Source organism: Thalassophryne amazonica, chromosome 19, assembly GCF_902500255.1.
Source record: "Thalassophryne amazonica chromosome 19, fThaAma1.1, whole genome shotgun sequence".
Taxonomy (NCBI): domain Eukaryota; kingdom Metazoa; phylum Chordata; class Actinopteri; order Batrachoidiformes; family Batrachoididae; genus Thalassophryne; species Thalassophryne amazonica.
Genome location: NC_047121.1, coordinates 62502433 through 62522249, shown reverse-complemented (window position 1 = coordinate 62522249; position 19817 = coordinate 62502433). Strand labels below are relative to the sequence as shown.

The 19817-nt window shown below is 39.4% G+C and overlaps 1 pseudogene; it reads right to left on the bottom strand.

Moving 5' to 3' along the window:
* Positions 1-26: 26 nt before the first annotated feature.
* LOC117531940 overlaps positions 27-19817 on the bottom strand; it is a 29313-nt pseudogene continuing 9522 nt past the window's right edge.

Below are 19817 nucleotides of genomic sequence, written 5' to 3'. Positions count from 1 at the left end.
TTCGGAGGGGGAAAAAAGGGGGGGACGGGGGGACGGCCTTGTTTTCTTACCTCACAGCCAGTCAGAGAAATATCCGAGACGCACACACGGAGGAGGAAAAAACGCATTCCAGAGCTGGATTTCCATCATCGGACAAATATTTCATACACGCACAGGAGCCAAACGGTCCTTTCCGGTCAAATACAACTTCAAGTGCGCTTTAAATATTCCCATTTTACTTTTTAAATGTCATATGACAAAAATACATGTATTAGAAGAGGATCCAAACGAAGTAAACATTTCACTTAAGACTGGAAATACAAACCCGCTGTGGGTGGATTTAAAAAGTAGTTCAATAATATTCTTTTACCTAAACTCACATGTTTATACCAGGTTTATATATATAAAAAAAATAACACAACAGTTTATCTAGTGGTTTAAGTGGTGCTTTTAAAACATGCCATTATCAGTCTGTCCACTAGGGGAATCCTTGAGTAATGACCGCAGACTGTGGCAATGAATATAAAAGTGCATGACTTTTGAAGAAATGAAGACAAACTATTTGGAATAACCGTAATAATAATAATGCTCATTTATTCCTAAAATATGGACTTTTTTCTCGTAAAATGCTTCCCCCAGATGTATTCTGCTTGGACTTACTGTGTAAAGGTTTGTGGCATCTTTGAATTTTGCTGAAACTGTTCAATGAAACAGGAAAAAAAAAAATGACTTTATTTTACTAGATATGAACATTTAAATATTTCAAAAATATATTTTCTGCTCATTAAAATTAAAACACACAGTCATCAGGTCATGTACTTCATAAAAAAGCAAATAAATAAAACAACCTTGAGCTACATGTAAAAAAGAGGTGCCAATGATAAAAATATATTTTATTATTAAGTTATCTAATTCAAACATTCACAATAAAAAGAAAACTGTATAAGTGAAAATAAATAAAGATTAAAAGTTGTGCAATGAATATAAAAACAAACATTCACTTTTCTATTAAAAAATTAAAAGTAAAACATACTGTGTAACAAAAACTAAAGATACCATTTTTTAAAATGAAAGAAAAAAATGTTTTGTAATAAACAATAAGATTAAAAGTACAACAAAAAGTAAAGATGAAAAAATACAAGATAAAAAAGGATAAAGACATTAACTACACAATAAAAACAAAGTATATTTTTTCATGATGTGGTCACACATTCTGCTGGTGTGTATTAATTTATATATTTATATCATTAATCAGCTTTTCGTAAGTTTAAACATTTATTTACACATGGAACATCACAAAACATTAGCAGAGTGCTGTACAGTACATTTATGTGGAGTTAGTGGTGCATTAATAAGGGCTTTGATCAAAGGTATCAGGAATATATCACCCAGATTATCGTGATCTGATGACCCTCCGGACACGAGGTGCACAACTTGAATTTAATTAGGCCAGCGTTTTACTGAATATCTCCATGTTTTATGAATGATTCATCTTTAATTTGTTCATTTTTGGACTCTCAGTTTATCCCGACCCATTTATTTCCCAGTTGTCTTTGTGCTTCAGCTGCCCCCGTTTGTTCATGATCACCACAGCTGAGCCAATACAGATCCGCACTGGGATTTGGCACGTTTTACACTGGATGCCCTTCCTGCCACCGCTCCAGGTTTACCCGGTGAAGCACATGCAGCCCCTGGTCTTCCGAAGAGGTTTCAGTCCAAGTACTAATCAGGACCGACTCTGCTTAACGTCTGAGATCTGACAGGATCAGGCTCACACAGAGCAACCGGCTGCACTGCACACTTTTCCCCCAGACTGATATGAAACTTTCTCTCTCTCACACACACACACACACACAAAACGTCACCAAGCCAGCAGATGTTGGCTAAAGTTGATGACCAAGTGATTACCTTTGACCCCGCCCCTTCTGTCTCTTTTCCAGCCAGACCGCTGTTATGTCATATGAGCGGCCGTAGTCCTGCCAACAGACTTGAGCCCAGCCAAAGAAAGTAATTTGACTATGTTGCTTTAAAAAGGGTCATACTCTAACCCTTTTCAACAAGCTAACACACTGCAGGTCACCAGGTGGCGAAAGAATGGATAAACATTTGCAGACAAAAATACACGGGTGGACCCAGAGAGTTCTAGTGTTGGTGGGTCATGCAAGGGCGCAATTTAGAGCTAGAAATTGGGGGGGATAAAGTGCGAGGCCCGCAGTGCCGAAGCCCATAGGCCGGGGGTCTGGGGGCCGCTTTAGGCCCCCAGAAGCCAACGGTTTCCAGATAAGCTCAGATGCATTCTGAGCATCCAGAACATGGAATTTAATGTTTTGAGAAGACCATAAAGTGGACACCATTTGACTTATGCAATTTGAAACTGTGGATATAAGTACTTTATTCTGAGAATAGCCAGTATTGATTTTATTAACATCCTGGTGGTAAAATAAGGTATCACCACATGTGTAGAACTCAAAGGAATGATATGTTGAGTTTTCATTAAAAAAACAACTGCAATGGTGGTAAAATGTATTCATAATATGAAAGAACAGGCTCTTAATATTATTACTATTGCATACTGTATTTTTTCTCAAGATTTGTTTTTGCATAAGTTTGAAAAAAACAACAGATCATAAGTTTAGGATAAATTACTTCTCATGAATTTAATTTTCGAAGTGCACTACTGACAACATCATCCTGAACATAATTTCACTTGCATAGACGGATTTTGGAGATCAGCAATATTGCAGATGGGCTTTCTGAGGTACCAGATAGCTTTTCTGATTTCCTTTTCTAACTTTCAGAATTTAGTAATTAGCATATGGTCCATTGATACTTATGTGTAGACACTAGAGGCAACTATTTTTTGGTTTCAATCTGGGCAAATGCAGTTCCCAGAAAATTCCGAATGTGACAAACAAGAAACAGGTGTAACAACATCCCTTAGTTATGCTGCTATAGACTTAGACTGCTGGGGGGTTCCCATGATGCACTGAGTGTTTCTTTCTCTTTTTGCTCTGTATGCACCACTCTGCATTTAATCATTAGTGATTGATCTCTGCTGTCTTCCACAGCATGTCTTTTTCCTGATTCTCTCCCCTCAGTCCCAACCAGTTCCAGCGAAGACTGCTTCCTCCCTGAGCCTGGTTCTGCTGGAGGTTTCTTCCTGTTAAAAAGGAGTTTTTCCTTCCACTGTCACCAGTGCTTGCTCCAGGGGTCGTTATGAGCATTGGGGTTTTCTGTAATTATTGTATGGCTTTTGCCTTATAATATAAAGCGCCTTGGGGCAACTGTTGTTGTGATTTGGCGCTATATAAATAAAATTGATTGATTGATTGAAGTCAATGCTGCTAAAAATACAAACTTGCAGAAACAAAGATACTATTCTGACATGGTTTGCACATAAGACTGACATAGCATGTTTCAAGTACACACATATATCTCACAAGGTGGGGGGGCATACCATATTCTGTCCCACCTGGTTGAAAAGGTGGGGGACATGTCCCCCCTATCCCCACTAATTGCCCCCATGGGGTCATGAGTATTTAGTGCTTTGGTGATAGAAGGTGCAGTAAATTAATACATTTTAAGCACCTACATGCATGTTGTTAACCCAAATATATGATGCATATCAGATAAAACTAGCAAAAGAAATAGTTTTAAAAATCATAAAAATTGTCTATCCAACAGGACAGTAATGCAAATTTATTTAGTGTTTTGACAATTAAAAAAAAGCCATCCTAAAGGTGGCGCTATTCTCCATTCTTTCTGGACGTTAGTTTGTCATGCTCCTCTTTTCCGGTTGCATCAGGATCTGGTTCCTGGAGAAAGTTCTTTAACAAGGAAAAAAAAAAATATTTTTAGTCATCCCAGCAAACCAAAACAGATTCACAAATAATAATAATATAAAAAAAATCAATATATATATTTTTTGTTATGTGATTGTTGTGCATGTGTTCACTTGATTCCAGTGTGGTGCATCAAAATATAGTACAGAGTAAATTTTGCAGAGAAAAACAGGCTGTACATTTGGTCCCAATCCCATATAGAGTTAAATAAGTTCTCTTGTAGTGTTAAATCAACTTTATCATAGTGTTAAATAAATTCATTCATTCATTTTCTATTCCCTCTTACTAGAATCAATCACCGGGGCTGGAGCCTGTGTTAAATTGTCATCTTTTATGCTATAATAGAGTTTGCTCGTTCTGTCTATAATAGAGTTTATTTGACTGTGTTTGGAGTAGGACCAAACGTAGGGCCGACACGGTCTATTTTTACTTTTGGTATAGGTGCTGTGGAAACTGCACATACTATTGGATCAGATCAGAAGTGAGAAAATGTGATGAGATGACTGAAATTCTTTGAGTGAGGGGTTGCAGCCCTCTCAAACCTTACCATAGAGCCGCGTATGCACATAGACAGAACACACACTGAGGTCTTTTATGTTTTAGAACTGAAATGAGTTTCTGCTGACTGTGCGCCCTCTACCTTCATTGAGGGTGCGTCTCTCGCTCTCTCTCACACACACTGTGGGAACAAGCAGGGGTTCAGATGTGGACTTTGTTTCATATGTCACAGGAGTCTCAAACGAACTGTGCAGATCTGAATTCCGCTTGATGCAGCTAAATTTCGACATGAACTCTCACAGACTTTTAGAATTAAAGATTGGATTAGAGAATCAGATTAGACAGAACTTTATGAATCCTTGACTCACGTACCCGTCAGGAAACTGAGGTCCATCAGAGCATTGTAGCACACAGGGTAAAAGCCACAGAATATTAAAAAGTGAAAGTAAAAAACAATTTGCAAATATAAATATACAAATATAAACACCGGAATACTGCTTTCTGCTGGTTTACTGGATACTACTGTTCTCTCCTTCCGTCCTCTGTCTTCCTGTTTCTCCCCCTCCCCCTGAGCAAAGGGGGTTTAAACACAAAAACCCTAATCATTTTTACTGCACAAGACTGATTTTTTTAACTAAATGCACAATATGACCCCTCTTAAAGCCTTGTTTTATGTCTTGTTAGCACGTTGTGCAGATGTGTTGCTGCAGAACAAAGGTGAAGGAAGGAAAAGAGTGTGTGGGCAGAGGATGAAATCCACCTGGAGAAAACAAAAAGGAGCACAGAACCACCTGAAAACGGTGATGACTTACGCTGGAAAACAAAACATAGGGGGGCAGCGTTAAAAATAAATGAGCTATATGGATCTGGTATACTAATGAGACACAACATCTGATAGTGGTTCAACAGGCAGCGCCGTAAAACTGGAATGTAAGCTGTTCTTGACCTCTCGTGCGTCAGTGATGTGTAATTTATGACATTTACTAGTTTTTGGTGAAAGACGATCCAGCAGGAAGTGATAGATGGTAACGATGCCTCACTGGTCAATCTGTTATTCCAGTGAAAAAACCTTAAAGGCTTTGATCTGGCAAAAAACTGCTCTGGTTTCTGGGAAGTACATATTTTCTCAGGTATTGGGCAGGTGTGACTGCGCACGCTTCCATGGGCGGAAATATGACCTCACAAGCATGGGAGGTGGATCTGACAGGATTGTGATGGAGAACAGAGAGCGAGTGCAGTGCCAAAGCCCTGATGATACCCGCTAAAGTGAGCCAACACGACAGCGGAAAGAGCCCAAAGATAGAAATGTTTGTATTCCCCACTCCGCTGTGCTTACACACACGCACACCAGCGGTGGAGAGTTCCTCGGAGTTCAGCAGTCCAATTTGTCTGCTCCGTTTTTGCACTGGCTGCAGATAAAAGGCTGATCTTATCAGGCAACAGTGACCTCAAATGCGGTGGTGAGCATGATGTTGTTGGGATTTAGTCATTTAATGGAACTCAATGCATAAATTCTGCTGCTGCAGGTTAGTTTCCGCTTTGTAACTCAAGTGAAGTCAGCTCATCGAAGTTGCATGTCCTACTAGATTCTCCTTTTAGGAGATTTTCCAGGCCAAGCTGGGAGGAGATCTCGAGGTAGACCCAGAACACCAAAGGGATTACAGAATTTCCCATGAGACAATAGAGGATGTAGGTGGATCACAGGGTGCCAGATTTACTTACTTAAACACAGTTTTCCCTTTTTGGACTGCTGCATCTTGACCAAAGTTTGGGGACTGTTGCATGTCTGCTTGCCTAAATCATTCTAATGGATTGAAAAATTTTCTAAGTAATCAGAAACAGTATGCGACTGTCAATAAAATCCATTACAGAATGGGTCACTATAGCTAGTGGTGTGCCCCAAGGTTCAGTACTCGGGCCTGTTCTCTTTGTACTGTTTATTAATAATCTTCCATCTGTTAACAGTTCATCATGCAAGATATTTGCTGATGACACATAAGTATATCACCCTATGCTGTCCATAGTGGAGCACAACTTGTTACAAAAGGACATAAATGTGTTGTTTTAGTTGTCTTAGGAATGGCTGCCTGATACTAATAAGAAAAAATGTAAACTTCTTAATGTTGGCAGAAAGAACCGTAGGTTTAATTATGTAATGGGAGGAAGGGATTTGTTGAGTACAGTCGAAGAAACTGTCCTGAGGATAACTGTTATGGATGAATCACGATTTTCTAAACATATAGGTCAATTGGCAGCTGAAGCAAACAAAATTTTGAGGAAAATTAAAAGGAAATTCTCTCACATTGATAAGGACTGATTTTTGCTTTTGTATAAAATATATAGACCTCACCTTGAGTATTGTATTCAGGTATGGTCACCATATTTGCACAAGGACATCAATACCTTGGAGAACGTTCAAAGACGGCATTTAGAATGACTGCATCATGATTTTTATTTAGTTTGATTACCCTGCTTTTACACATGGTTGACTTTGGCGCTGTAATGGGTGAGGTTTACAGCTCAGCACACCACCACTAATTTCCAAAAGTAGCTCTCACTTGGCTGCATTCAACACAGAGTCCTTCCCAGCAGGCACCCCACTCGGAAGAAGTCACAAAAGTCTTTTTTTTTTGTGTGGAAAACACTGTCTTCCACCTGTGCTCGGCTCAGGACAGCCTGGGGCAGGTTCAGTGCAATTTGATGTATCTGTGGGCTTCCACCTTCATGTCTTGTAGCTTATTGTTGAGCAAGTCAGGCTGGATATCTTCTACTCTTGATGTCTTGGGATAATTTTTTCTGTGCTTGGCATGGAAACTGGATGCTCATGTGCATTGAATGTGCACTGGGGTGAGTCATCCTGGAGTTCAATTGAGCTCCTACAAATATTGAACCTGTTCTAAAGTGGCACAAGTTTATCAGACCTTTTCAGATGCATGCTGATCTACAACAAGTTCATCCAGGTGTAAGAGCTGCTTTACCCATAATTCTCTTATCTGCAACATAACATCACATGTTATGAAGTCACTTGAGAGGCTTGTCCTGAGGCACCTCCGCACAGTCGTGGAACCATTGCTGGACCTCCTGCAGTATGCATACCAGCCCAACAGGGGAGTGGAGGATGCCATCATCTTCATGCTGCACTCTCACCTGGAGGAGGCAGGCAGCACCCTGAGAGTCATGTTCTTTGACTTCTCTAGTGCATTCAGCACCATCCGGCCTGACTTGCTCAGCAGTAAGCTACAAGACATGAAGGTGGAGACTCCACTGGTGGCCTGGATTATCAGATACCTCACAGGCCGCTCACAGTATGTGAGGCTTTGGAATATTACATCTGACACCATCAAGAGCAGCAGGGGGGCACCACAGGGGACAGTCCTCTCTCGCTTCATGTTCACACTCTACAGCTCAGGCTTCAGATTCTGGTCACATTCCTGCCACCTGTAAAAGTTTTTGGATGACTCTGCCCTTGTGGGCTACATCAGTGGAGACCAGGAGGCTGAGTACAGGAGTGTGGTGGACAGGTTTGTGGAGTGGTGTCAACTCAACCACATGCAGCTCAATGTATCTAAAGACGATGGAGCTGGTGGGTGCAAGCAGTAAAGGTCCCAGATTTGACCTATAGATCTAATAGTTTGCTTTAAATCAATCTACGTCTAATTTTAATTATTATAAATGGATATTTGGAGACTTCAACAGAGAGGAACATTAAAACTACATTTTCTCACATCAACAATTAAATTTGTTTTCTGGTTTAATGAGTTATGGACCTGAAATGGATCACTGAGTTCCCAGAAACAACAAAAGTTTAGTTACTCCCCGTGAAGGCATTTGGTTACGATTCATCCAGAAATTATTTACAGCTCTTCACTTTTTCCACATTTTGTTATGTTACAGCCTTATTCAAAAATGGATGAAATCTATTTGTTTTTCTCAAAATTCTACACACACTACCCCATAATGAGAATGTGGAAAAAGTTTTTTTTTTGACATTTTTGCAAATTTATAAACAAACAACAACCTCCAAGACAGGATTGTCTCAAGGCACATATCTGGGGAAGGATACAGAAACATTTCTGCTGCTTTGAAGGTCCCAATGAGCACAGACATCTGTAACTGGAAGAAGATCGGATCCACCAGGACACATCCTAGAGCTAGCCACCTGTCCTAAACTGCACGATCAGGGTAGAAGGCCCTTGGTCAGGGAGGTGATCAAGAACCCAATGGTCACTCTGTGCTCCAGCATTCCTATATGGAGACAGGAGAACCTTCCAGAAGGACAACCATCTCTGCAACAGTCCACCAATCAAGCCTGTATGGTAGAGAGGCCAGATGGAAGCCACACCTTAGGCACATGGCAGCCCGCCTGGAGTTTGCAAAAAGGTACCTGAAGGACTCTCAGACCATGAGAAACTAAATTCTCTGGTCTGATGAGACAAAGATTGAACTCTTTGGTGTGAATGCCAGGTGCCAGGTGTTTGGAGGAAAACAGACGCCATTCCTACATTGAAACGTGGTGGCAGCATCATGCTGTGGGGATGTTTTTCAGTAGCAGGAACTGGGAGACTAGTTAGGAGGGAAAGATGAATGCAGCAATGTACAGAGACATCCTGGATGAAAATCTGCTCCTGAGTGCTCTTGACCTCAGACTGGGGCGACGGTTCATCTTTCAGCAGGACAATGACCCTAAGCACACAGCCAAGATATCAAAGGAGTGACTTCAGGACAACTCTGTGAATGTCCTTGAGTGACCCAGCCAGAGCCCAGATGGCAAATGGACTGCATTTATATAGCGCTTTTCCATCTGCATCAAACGCTCAAAGCACTTTATAGTAATGCCTCACTTTCACCCTGAATGTGAATCTGACCTGAATCTGATTGAACGTCTCTGGAGACATCTGAAAATGGCTGTGCACTGACGCTCCCCATCCAACCTGATGGAGGTTGAGAAGTGCTGCAAAGAGCAATGGGCAAAACTGCCCATAGATAGGTGCCCCAAGCTTGTAGCATCATATTCATGAAGGTGCATCAACAAAGCACTGAGCAAAGGGTGTGAAGACTTAAGTACATGTGATTTCTTAGTTGTTTATTTTTAATCAATTTGCAAATATTTCAAAGTTTTTTTTCATGTTGTCATTATGGGGTGTTGTGAGTAGAATTTTGAGGGAACAAATGAATTTACTCCATTTTGGAATAAGGCTGTAAAACAAAATGTGGAAAAAGTGAAGCGCTGTGAATACTTTCTGGATGAGCTATAGAGTGGAAAAGCACGCTTCACTTTCCACTTCACTTCCCAGATTTGACCTATGGATCTAACAGTCTGCTTTAAATCAGTTCATGTCAAACTTTGATTATTATAAGTGGATATTTGGAAACTTCAACAGAGAGGAACATTAAAAATGTTTTTTCTCACTTCAACAATTAAATTTGTTTCCTGGTTTAATGAGTTATGAACCTGAAATGGATCACTGGGTTCCCAGAAGCAACAAAGGTTTAGTTTCTCCCCACGAAGGTATTTGGTTACACACACACACACACACACACACACACACACACACACACACACACACACACACACACACACACACACACACACACACACACACACACACACACACACACACACATATATATATATATATTCACCCTTAGGGTAACAATTCACTGCAGGATTCACCACCTCCCCCAATTTAACCATATGTTATATGTTCACGAAATAAGTGAAAAAGCCTTTTTTTTGAAGTGGAGAAACCCATGACGCAGAAAATCACTACGCAGGTTCATTGTTTACTTACTAAATTACAATGATTAAGACATGAAACATTTTGGCTCCCTGCAGCCACTGACTGCACGCCCTGCACAATCCAAGCCTGCCGCTTGACCATGTTTGAAACGCATCCTTCTTACTGACAGAGAAACACCTGAGGGATCGACATGTGGCAAGTCATGTCTTGGGGAAAAATGTTAATTTCACGAAAGTGGAAAGAGTGAGTCACCAGTCTAAGCGGCGACTTGTCACACACAATGTGAATCAGCGATACATCAGTAAAGACCATCGCCAACAACTTGAACACCTTCAGTCACGGATGCTAAAGAAACCACACCTGATAAACAACACGGATTAGACACCGCAGGTCACAGCAGGCGCACGATTTAGAGTATTACTGCAGTAACGTGCACAGAAACAGTAAACAGGCACCTTACGTGACCAAGTGGTTCACGTTGAGATATTTGGGAATCCAAAGTCATAATTCATGAAGCTAAATGAAAGCAGCGCAATTTAAAAAAAAAAAATTCTTTCAGTTGGTTTGTTTCTAAATTCTCAGCCATCATTTATCATGACGTATGTTTATCTTCCCAAAGGATAAATGAAGGAAATGTGAGGACTACTGGCAGCTTTTCAGCTGCTGTAGCTGAGCAGATAACTATGTTTGGTAAAATGGTATCATGAGCATTTTGTGGTCAAAGCCCACGAATTAAAGTCCTGCTGAAATTAAATATTCATTAAATTATTTTGTGCTTGAAATCCACTAAGCTGTCTGTGCATATCTGCTAACAGTTCAGCGAATCAGCTAACTGCTAATTAATGAAGCTAACTTTTTCCATACCCTCACGCACGCCACTAGCTTAGCTTATGGCAAGCTAAAAGTGGACGCTCTCGTTTTGGCCGAACAACTATCCAGTTTCTGGATATTCTGCGTTAGTACGAACCCGCGCCCAACGTGCTTGATAAATTCTCCTGCGAAAAGTAGTTCCCAGATAATTCTGAAATATTTCTGTGAGATAATGAGTATATCTTATATAAATTAATTCTAAAATTTACCAGTAATAAAATTATAAAGATAACTGAAGTTTTTAAGAGTGGCCATAATAAATATTTAAGAAACTTAAAGATTGAGCAACTTCACTGTTATCGCTCAGGCACATTGAAACATTGACATGATGAAATTTGATGCGGAAGAGTTCAGAAAGATACGATTGGAATGTTTTGATTACCATTTACAGTTGGTGTTAAAGTCAGTAGAAGAAGCAGCACGTGAAAGAGATCTATTTGGAAAATTGACACATTCTGCGTGTTGTCGCTCCAACGAGAGCGGCACACTGAGCATTAGCAGATTAGCTATCCAGCTAACTTTAAAACAATCAGCGGACAAGTTAGCTTCCACAAATTAAGTTTTGCTAACTTTTAGCTAGCTAACATTTATTTTTTGAAAGAAAGATTAATGGTCAAAAATGCTTTCTAACCATACAATTGTAAATGTTTCTTCCCATTGGAGTTTATATGCTAATCCTAGAAGCAAAGAAGAGATCAAGCCAGAGTAAAAACATTAGATTTATAAAATTATTTTCTAAGTTTTTTTGTTTCTTCATATTTCTTATTAGATTAATGGCAGCGACTGTTTAATTCTATTTGTTAATTTAATTATTTATATATCTCTTGCTTCATCACATCTTGGCATGCTAAATCTTTATGGGAACTGCCATGTTTATGCTACGACATATTAAAATACCAATTTGTTTGTTTTTTTATGACGGCGTTTTAGAGCCACATTGAATTTCTTTTTTTTTTTGTTTTGAACTTCGAGAATAAAGTCGTAATATTACGAGGAAAAAAGTCATAATATTACGAGAAAAAAGTTGTAATATTACACGAAAAAAGTCGAAATATTATATTATGACTTTATTCTCTTAATATTACAACTTTATTCTCATAAAATTATGACTTTATTCTCATAAAATTCTGACTTTATTTTCGAAGTCTTAAAATTACGACTTTATTCTCATAATATTACGACTTTATTCTCGAAGTCTAAAAACAAAAAAAAATTCAATGTGGCCCTAAAACACATACCATTCTTGTTGTTTTTACCCCATAACTCCATAACATTCAGTCATAGATAGTCAAACTATACCTTTTTGGTATCGTTGTGATCAGACAAATAATGTGGTAGAGCTTTCAATATGATTGGAGCATTTTTAAATTTTGACCCCTGTGTAATTCTTCAATTGACCCCTACCTGGCCGCCTACTGAAAATTCAAGTGGCTACTCAGTTTTTTCAAAAGAGTAATGTCTAAGGAGTATTTGTGCCAACTTTGGTGCTTCTTTCCAGAAATGAACAATTGTTACAGTTATCTGCTCCACTAAATAGCGTAGTTTAACCCTAAAATAACAGCATTAACAAATACAAATAAAAACCAATGTAAACAAAAGTGTGTATTAACGTTAGTTTCCCAAATAGAACAGAACCGACTATATTGTTAGCTATGCTAAACGAGATAAGCTAACGTTAGCTGTTAGGTAATGACATGACCTTTTAGATGTTTGGAGACATTATGGATTAAAGAAGGTGGAAGATTGTACGTTAGTCAAGAATAAAACAGTTTAAAAGGCACCGAATCATATGGTGATATCATCTATGAGACTTAATCTGCACTCTTGGAACTTGGCTTGTTAGAAATGGTGTTGTATTTCAGTTTTTATTTTCCAATAATGTCTTTCGTCAGAAGACCACTGAGCACAGATTACATTTTTTATGTGTGTTTATGAGGGTATAAAATTTTGCACACCCACTCATTATATCATAAAGGTTCCACTTATCTTCCTGCAATCTTGAAAAGGGACGTGTTCATATTAAATCAGAGTGCACCTATTAACTCCAAATGAGGCTTGCAGAGCAAAGTGGAACCTGTTGTGGTTCGACAGAGCTGCTGTCATGTCACCACACCGAGAACCGGGGTAAAAATTAATCCAGGCTTTCAGCAAATCTGTTAATCTCCGACCCGCCCCCGCTGCAGAGAAACAGATTAGATATTGCGGTGACAGTTAGCTCGCTCATCCTTTGGGAGAAAATGATTAATTAGCTGCAGTTGCAGCAAGTGATGTCAGAGTCTGATTATGTCGGCATTCGAAAAGCTTCTCTGCTATTCAGCTGACAGCCACCCATGACACCCCGAACGTGCCATTTAAAGAAGCCCAGCTCTTTGGTGAGTGACGGCGGTAAATACACCGTGCCGTGCTGTGACGGCGCTGCATGTCGTCACGAACGACCTCACGGACTCCAAAACAGTGGCCGGGAACACTGAAGGAGAGTTTGTTTAGTGAAAGCAACAAGGCGTCTGCCATCGTGAAGTGTCATCGACTACACAAGCAGATAATGACTTGTTTTCGGAAAGAGCTTTTTTTGTTTGAAGAAAAGAATTGTTTCTGCACTAACGACACGCTACACGAGCAACAGTGGCCACCAGCCCCCGGCGATTGGCAGCAAAGCTGCACAAATCACATGCAAGCAAAAAAAGTCAAGTTGACATGTTCCTGCCTGACAGCTGCACCAGATCCAACTCTTCGTTTGTTGCTTAAAAATATCTCAGATTTGTCTGTTTGTTCCTCTCCTCCTCCTTTGTCCATTTTCCACCAAACATGGTGTGGAGATGATGGTCAGTAACAAAATTGCCCTTAAAGAGTTTGGAAAAGGTCTAAGTCATGGGGGCCAAAGGTCAAAACCTTGCCCCCCCCCACCTGCCAAGCTGTACGGCCTTTCAAATTTTAAAAACTGACAAATTTTAGTTTATACCGAAATTCAAGTATTATAATGTAGGTTTATACATTATAATGTATAACAGCAATCGGCATGTCCTTCTCAACATCCTTGCACAGATCGGGTGATCCCACCATGCGATCTATGACCAAATGTATGTTATACCATCAGATCGCTTGAATTTCGACCCATCAGGGGTAGAAATTCTAAATTGTTTCCAGACAGTGTTAATTTTGATCATATTGGCAGCATCATATTATGAATCCCTTATTTAAATGTTAAGGAATAAAATTGTAGTGGTACGAAATAAAAATCTCTTTATGACTTACATCTTAATCAGTGCAGTATTCAGATGTGCCTTACAAAGGCAGGTTCGTAATGCACATGCACTCCATTTGTACTCACAGGGTGCATATTAGTGCTCGTAATCCATCTCAACACTCAAACAAATGGAACTATATTAAAAAAAACTCAAAAATTTAAATAAATCAATGTGAAGGAAAAACCTATGGAAAAACACAAAATTGTAATAACTCTGGTTTAACCTACTTTTAAGCTACAGGCAGTGCACACCAAGATGGGGCTGACCACATTGTTACATTGTCATGGGTCACATTTTGGCTCCGGTTTTTGCTGGTCACTTTGAGTTATTTCTCATAAAAGGCTGACGTTTCTCATATGTTCAAGAGTAATCAGCCTTTTTTTAATGTCATTTTAGGGGAAAGTGCTCAGAAACACCCACCACAGGTCACAAAGCGTGAATCCACAGATTGACTTTATAGATATATTTTTAAACTCACACGTTTCTATGTGTTGTTGCAGAATGATCCTCTGACTGAGGAGCAGTTGTGCAAACTGCTGGATGAATGTGAGCTGACAGAGAGCTGGGTGTGAGATGCGACCCTAAAAGATTCTGTCCCCTGATGTTATCCGACCCTCCACCAAAGGATGTGTCATCTCTGCAATGTCACCGCCAAGTTGTGAGAGGGATTAGGAAGTCACGTAAACATTTCATTTGCATTGTCACATTTTAATCCACTGAATCCTAGTGGTGGATGTTTAGTAACGTGTAAAGCTGTGTTTTAAATTATACAGATGTACATTATACGTGATGGGCTGTAAACGCGGATGGATTGTGCCATATTGGTCTTATTTGTGTTTTTGACACTGCATGAGGAAATGGAACCGCAGGATCACCACGCATATTCAACCAAGTACCATAAATAAACAGAAAATAGCTGCCATTAAATCTAATAAGTGGGAATGCTGGTTACAAAATGTTCTAATGCACACATAAACAGCTGTAACAGCAGGTCTTCATTAGTAATCTGTGGACGAAGGTGTACTGGGATCAGGAATCGGAGGGGACAGCTGCAGTATTCTGGTCCAGTCCACCTCCTGTCCCTAATATCCTAAACATTCCAGTCATTCCTGCCTCTGTCGGTAATCTGCTGCCGCTCCGACTGGGATGAGACGAGTGTGGTTTTTGAGTAACTGGATCCTGTGGGACCAATTTAGAATTTTCCTTAATAACATAAACAGGATTCCAGCTCCAAGTGCAAAAAATCTTAGACACAAAATCTGATTTGTGTCTAACAACAATATACAGTGTAGCATGTTTTTAGACAAATTTATTATAAAACAGCAATTTCATAAACATCAAACCTGAACAAATGTATATTTCACTGTATTAGATTTTGTACAGCAGATTACTGTAAGAATCGTTCACATCTGGTTACAAGCACCAAGATTTGACTGTGCATACCTTTTGGTACATATTTTAGAAGAATAACATTAGCTTTTTGAATTTTCAATTGGGGGCCAAGTAGGGGCCATTTGAAGAATCGCACAGGGGTCAAAATAAAAAAAAATGTTCCAATCATATTGAAAGCTATACCACTTTATGTGTCTGATCACAAAGATTTCTAAAAGGTATAGTTTGGGCTATCTGTGAGTGAATGTTATGGAGTTATGGGGTAAAAACAGCAAAGAATGGTGACAAAAGGTCAGTCTCAGTTTGTACAGGGGTCAAAACTTAAAGTTGCGGCAATTTTGGTTAAATGTGGTGCAAATTATTGGTTGAACTAATAGGATTAATAAATGGAATAGTTTGACTGTGTTGAATGCTTGGTGTACAAGTTAAAGGTCAAACATCCATTGGATTCTGTGACATTTTACATATGTTACCCCGTGACATGCAAATAAGCATGACACATGGTGCAAACTAACCCTATTAACTCAACCAATAAATTGCATCATGTTTCACAATAATTGGAGCAACTTTAACTTCTGACCCCTGTACAAACTGAAACTGAACTTTGTCGCCATTCTTGCTGTTTTTACCCCATAACTCCATAACATTCACTCACAGATAGCCCAAACTATACCTTTTAGAAATCTTTGTGATCAGACACATAAAGTGGTATAGCTTTCAATATGATTGGAACATTTTTTTTATTTTGACCCCTACTTGGCCCTCTATTGAAAATTCAGATGGCTAACGTCAATTTTCTAAAATATGTACCAAAAGGGACAAATTATTGTGCTTGTAACCGGATTTGAAGGATTCCTCTGCAAATATTCTGTTATCTGCTGCACTAATTGGGACACTGTGAAATATGTGAAGAGTAAATTATCACTTATCTGGGCAGTGACATGCATGTCTCTGGGTCTTTGGCAGTTTGAGATCAAGAGGCGCCTGAGAAGAGTTTATGAAGTTATGAGGTCTACTGGACAGGTGGCTGGCAATGCCGATATCTTCAAATCCTAAGGTTCAAATCCTTAGGGAACTGGTGCTGCCTGTCTTGCTGTGTGGTTGTGAGACTTGGATGATCCAACTGACAACCCACAGGCGAAGCTATCAAATCTTTATGATGTTGTAAAGCAAGAATGTTAACAAAGGCGATGAAGGGGAAAGTTTGATACACATCAAAAGTTTACTGATCCACAGATGGGGCCTAAAGAATGTTCACTTATAATCAACCAAACAGAGAAAAATGTCAACAATGTTCTCCTTTTGGAGGAAATGCCGGCACATGAGCAGCTTTGAGGGATATGCTTTGGGTTTGTCATGGCTTTTGTCTCCACCTGCGTAGACTTTATCCCAGAGGTTCTGCTTTTCGTCTCTTCTGGCATGGACACCTTTGGACCTCACTCTGCGCCTCGCCCCCTCATTCTGACCTGGGAATGATCTCACATTCCTCTGGACTGAAAACATGCTCTCCAGGTGAGGCTCCAAGGTCAAAACCAAATTCTGAGCCCTGCAGCACAGATTCATAAACAGGATCAGGGTTGATGGAAACCTTGTCATATTGAGAGCTGAACCATTTTTTCTAATTATTGCATGCATTTGTTGTAATTTAAATGAAATATATAACCAACATCTTGAGGGCATTATAAATAGCATCAGTGCTGTATGTTTTCACTGTGCTTCTTATTTAGAAGAATGAACAAAGTGAGTTCAGTGTACTTTAAGAATGCAGTCTGATGTAAAAAGACCGCTGGCGTGTTTAAGGCTGTCTTTACTTTTATGACCTTTACTGGTGCTTTAGATTATAACGCTTTCTGGTCGTGTGGTAGATCTAAACTTGACTAAACTTTGCTTCCAGAACAGTCTTAGTCTGTGGATGCTGCGTCTAATCAGATCTTTGATTGAAAACATTTTTATTGCGTTTTCTTCCTGGCAAAAGTAAAACAGACATAACTTCAGCTCCCTCCCATAAAGTGGCTGAATTTATTACCCTTGTGCATAAAATTCCTTGCGTCTACTACTCACACGGCGTGTGATGCTTGTGTAATGTGTAATCACATCTGCATGAATAGGCTGTTTAAATGGGTTATTCTTCATACTCCTTTTTCCTGCTGTTGACTCCCAAGAATTCTCCTTCCACTACACTTACTTAATGGATTCCATTTGTGCGACACAGTATGACTCATTTAATTTGACCTCTGTGAAAGATGAAAGAGCATCCAAGATACGCTTGTCTGGATGAAAAGTTTTGAGCCTAAATATGATGCTCTTTTTGAATCTGTTTTTTTTTTTTCAACTAGTTATTTTTCACCCAAGTCCCCGAGGTGTCCACACACTTCTACCAGTGGTCCAGTAGTATCTGGATCTCTGCTATGTAAAACATTTCATCTTACGTTTCAACAAAGTCTTCAATGACAGAGTTGACATCATCGCCATCTGGAAGATGCTTTATAGCTGATTATTTCTTCATGTTTGGGAGCAGATGGAAGTATGATGACAAACCAATAGAGGTTGATGGATGTTCAATGAGTTCAACTATGTAATGACTAGTGAGGAAGGACATTGTCCTTTTGAAAGATGACACCTTTTCCTAACTTTCCCATGCATTTTCCCTTCACGGTCTTGCCTACCTTCTTCGGCAAGCTTATGGATTGGACCCTGTGGGAGGTCAGCCATGAACACAATTTCCTTTCATTCCTTGCAGATGAATGGACCTTGGCTTTCTTCATACCTGGTGCAAGCAGATGTTTTCACCGCATATGGGTTGCATTGCTGCTTGGCTGAATAATCTGTTTTTGCATGTTTGACAATTTGTTGTCCTGCTCTGTCATATTTATTTTGTTAAGAAGATGGTCACCTTTCTGTCTGGTCTGCTTGAGGTTTCTTCCCATTTAAAAAAAACTCGAGGGAGTTCTTCCTTACCACCGTTGCCAATGTGAATGCTCAGCGGGTGCACAGTTTATCCTTGTGTAGCACCTTGGGGTGACTTATGCTGTGATTTGGAACTGTATAAATAAATGGAACTGAATTGAATTCAATATGGTTTTTCTTTACTTCTGACCCAAAGTGATAACCCAACACTTATCCTGGGTTACATCAAAAGAAATCAGCTGGATCTTCTTCAAAATTACCTGTTACCCCATGACATCAATCTGAACTGTTTCTGGTCAGGAAAATGAGTGTCTTCTCAATGCTCTTGGAAGATCCCAACGGTGTAAACTGCAAAGAATCAAGTCTTGTATTGTCAGTCACCATGAATTGAATTTAAACATTGTTTTCTCAAATTAAAGTAGTTTAAGACCACCCAGGCATAGGGCTATCTTCAGCTCATTCTTTCACCTTCCGCTGCCCACGGTTTGATCACCGCAAATGAAAGAGCATCGTCTTCTAATGTACCAGCCATGTTGGCGTGGGTTTTCATGGGAGTTAACGCTTCATTCACATTCCCTGCGCACCTTGAATATTTGCTACCACTAGCTTTCAGACTCTTTTATCAAAGACCAAATACCTTCTGATGTGAAAACAAACAAGGCAGTTAGTCATCTGAGTTGAAATAAAAGCTTGGCAAGTTGACCTGGCACCACTCGTTCACGCCGAAGCTTTTCAGCCAAGCCATTCAAACATTCATTTTTACTTACTTAAAAAAAGTTGAAAGACTTTATTCATTTTCCAGAAGTGTTTATTGTACACTTGTCATTACAAAAAACAGGTAGGAGTATAAACAGCAACTTTGGGTCGAAACTATGGGACAAATGTTTATAGAAAAGCTTCACTAATAATAAAAAAAAGACATACAAAAATCTGAACAACAGACATCCTCATGTCAGTGTGCAAATAAGTTTATACAGACAGAAACGCTTCCATATGAGGCTACGCTTCTAGATAAATTATTTAAATAGCATATATCTACACAAATGACATAACCTCAACATAAAACAACTAGAATAATTTATCAAAAATCCACAAGAAATACATCAAGCACAGCAGCTCTTCAGTCCTTTACGTTCCTGTTGGGGGGCTTCTTCTGCTACAAAATATCTTATACAGTAATAAATGGCACTAAATACTTGCTTACAAAGAAGCCGACCAGTTTTTACTCTGTTGCTAAGAAGAGTGATTCTTGTGTATTGCTGGCCTAGATACAAAAATAATTCATGAGGTAATATTTGTACACAAAAGGTTTCCTTTGATTTTCCCTCATCCAAAAAGCACAC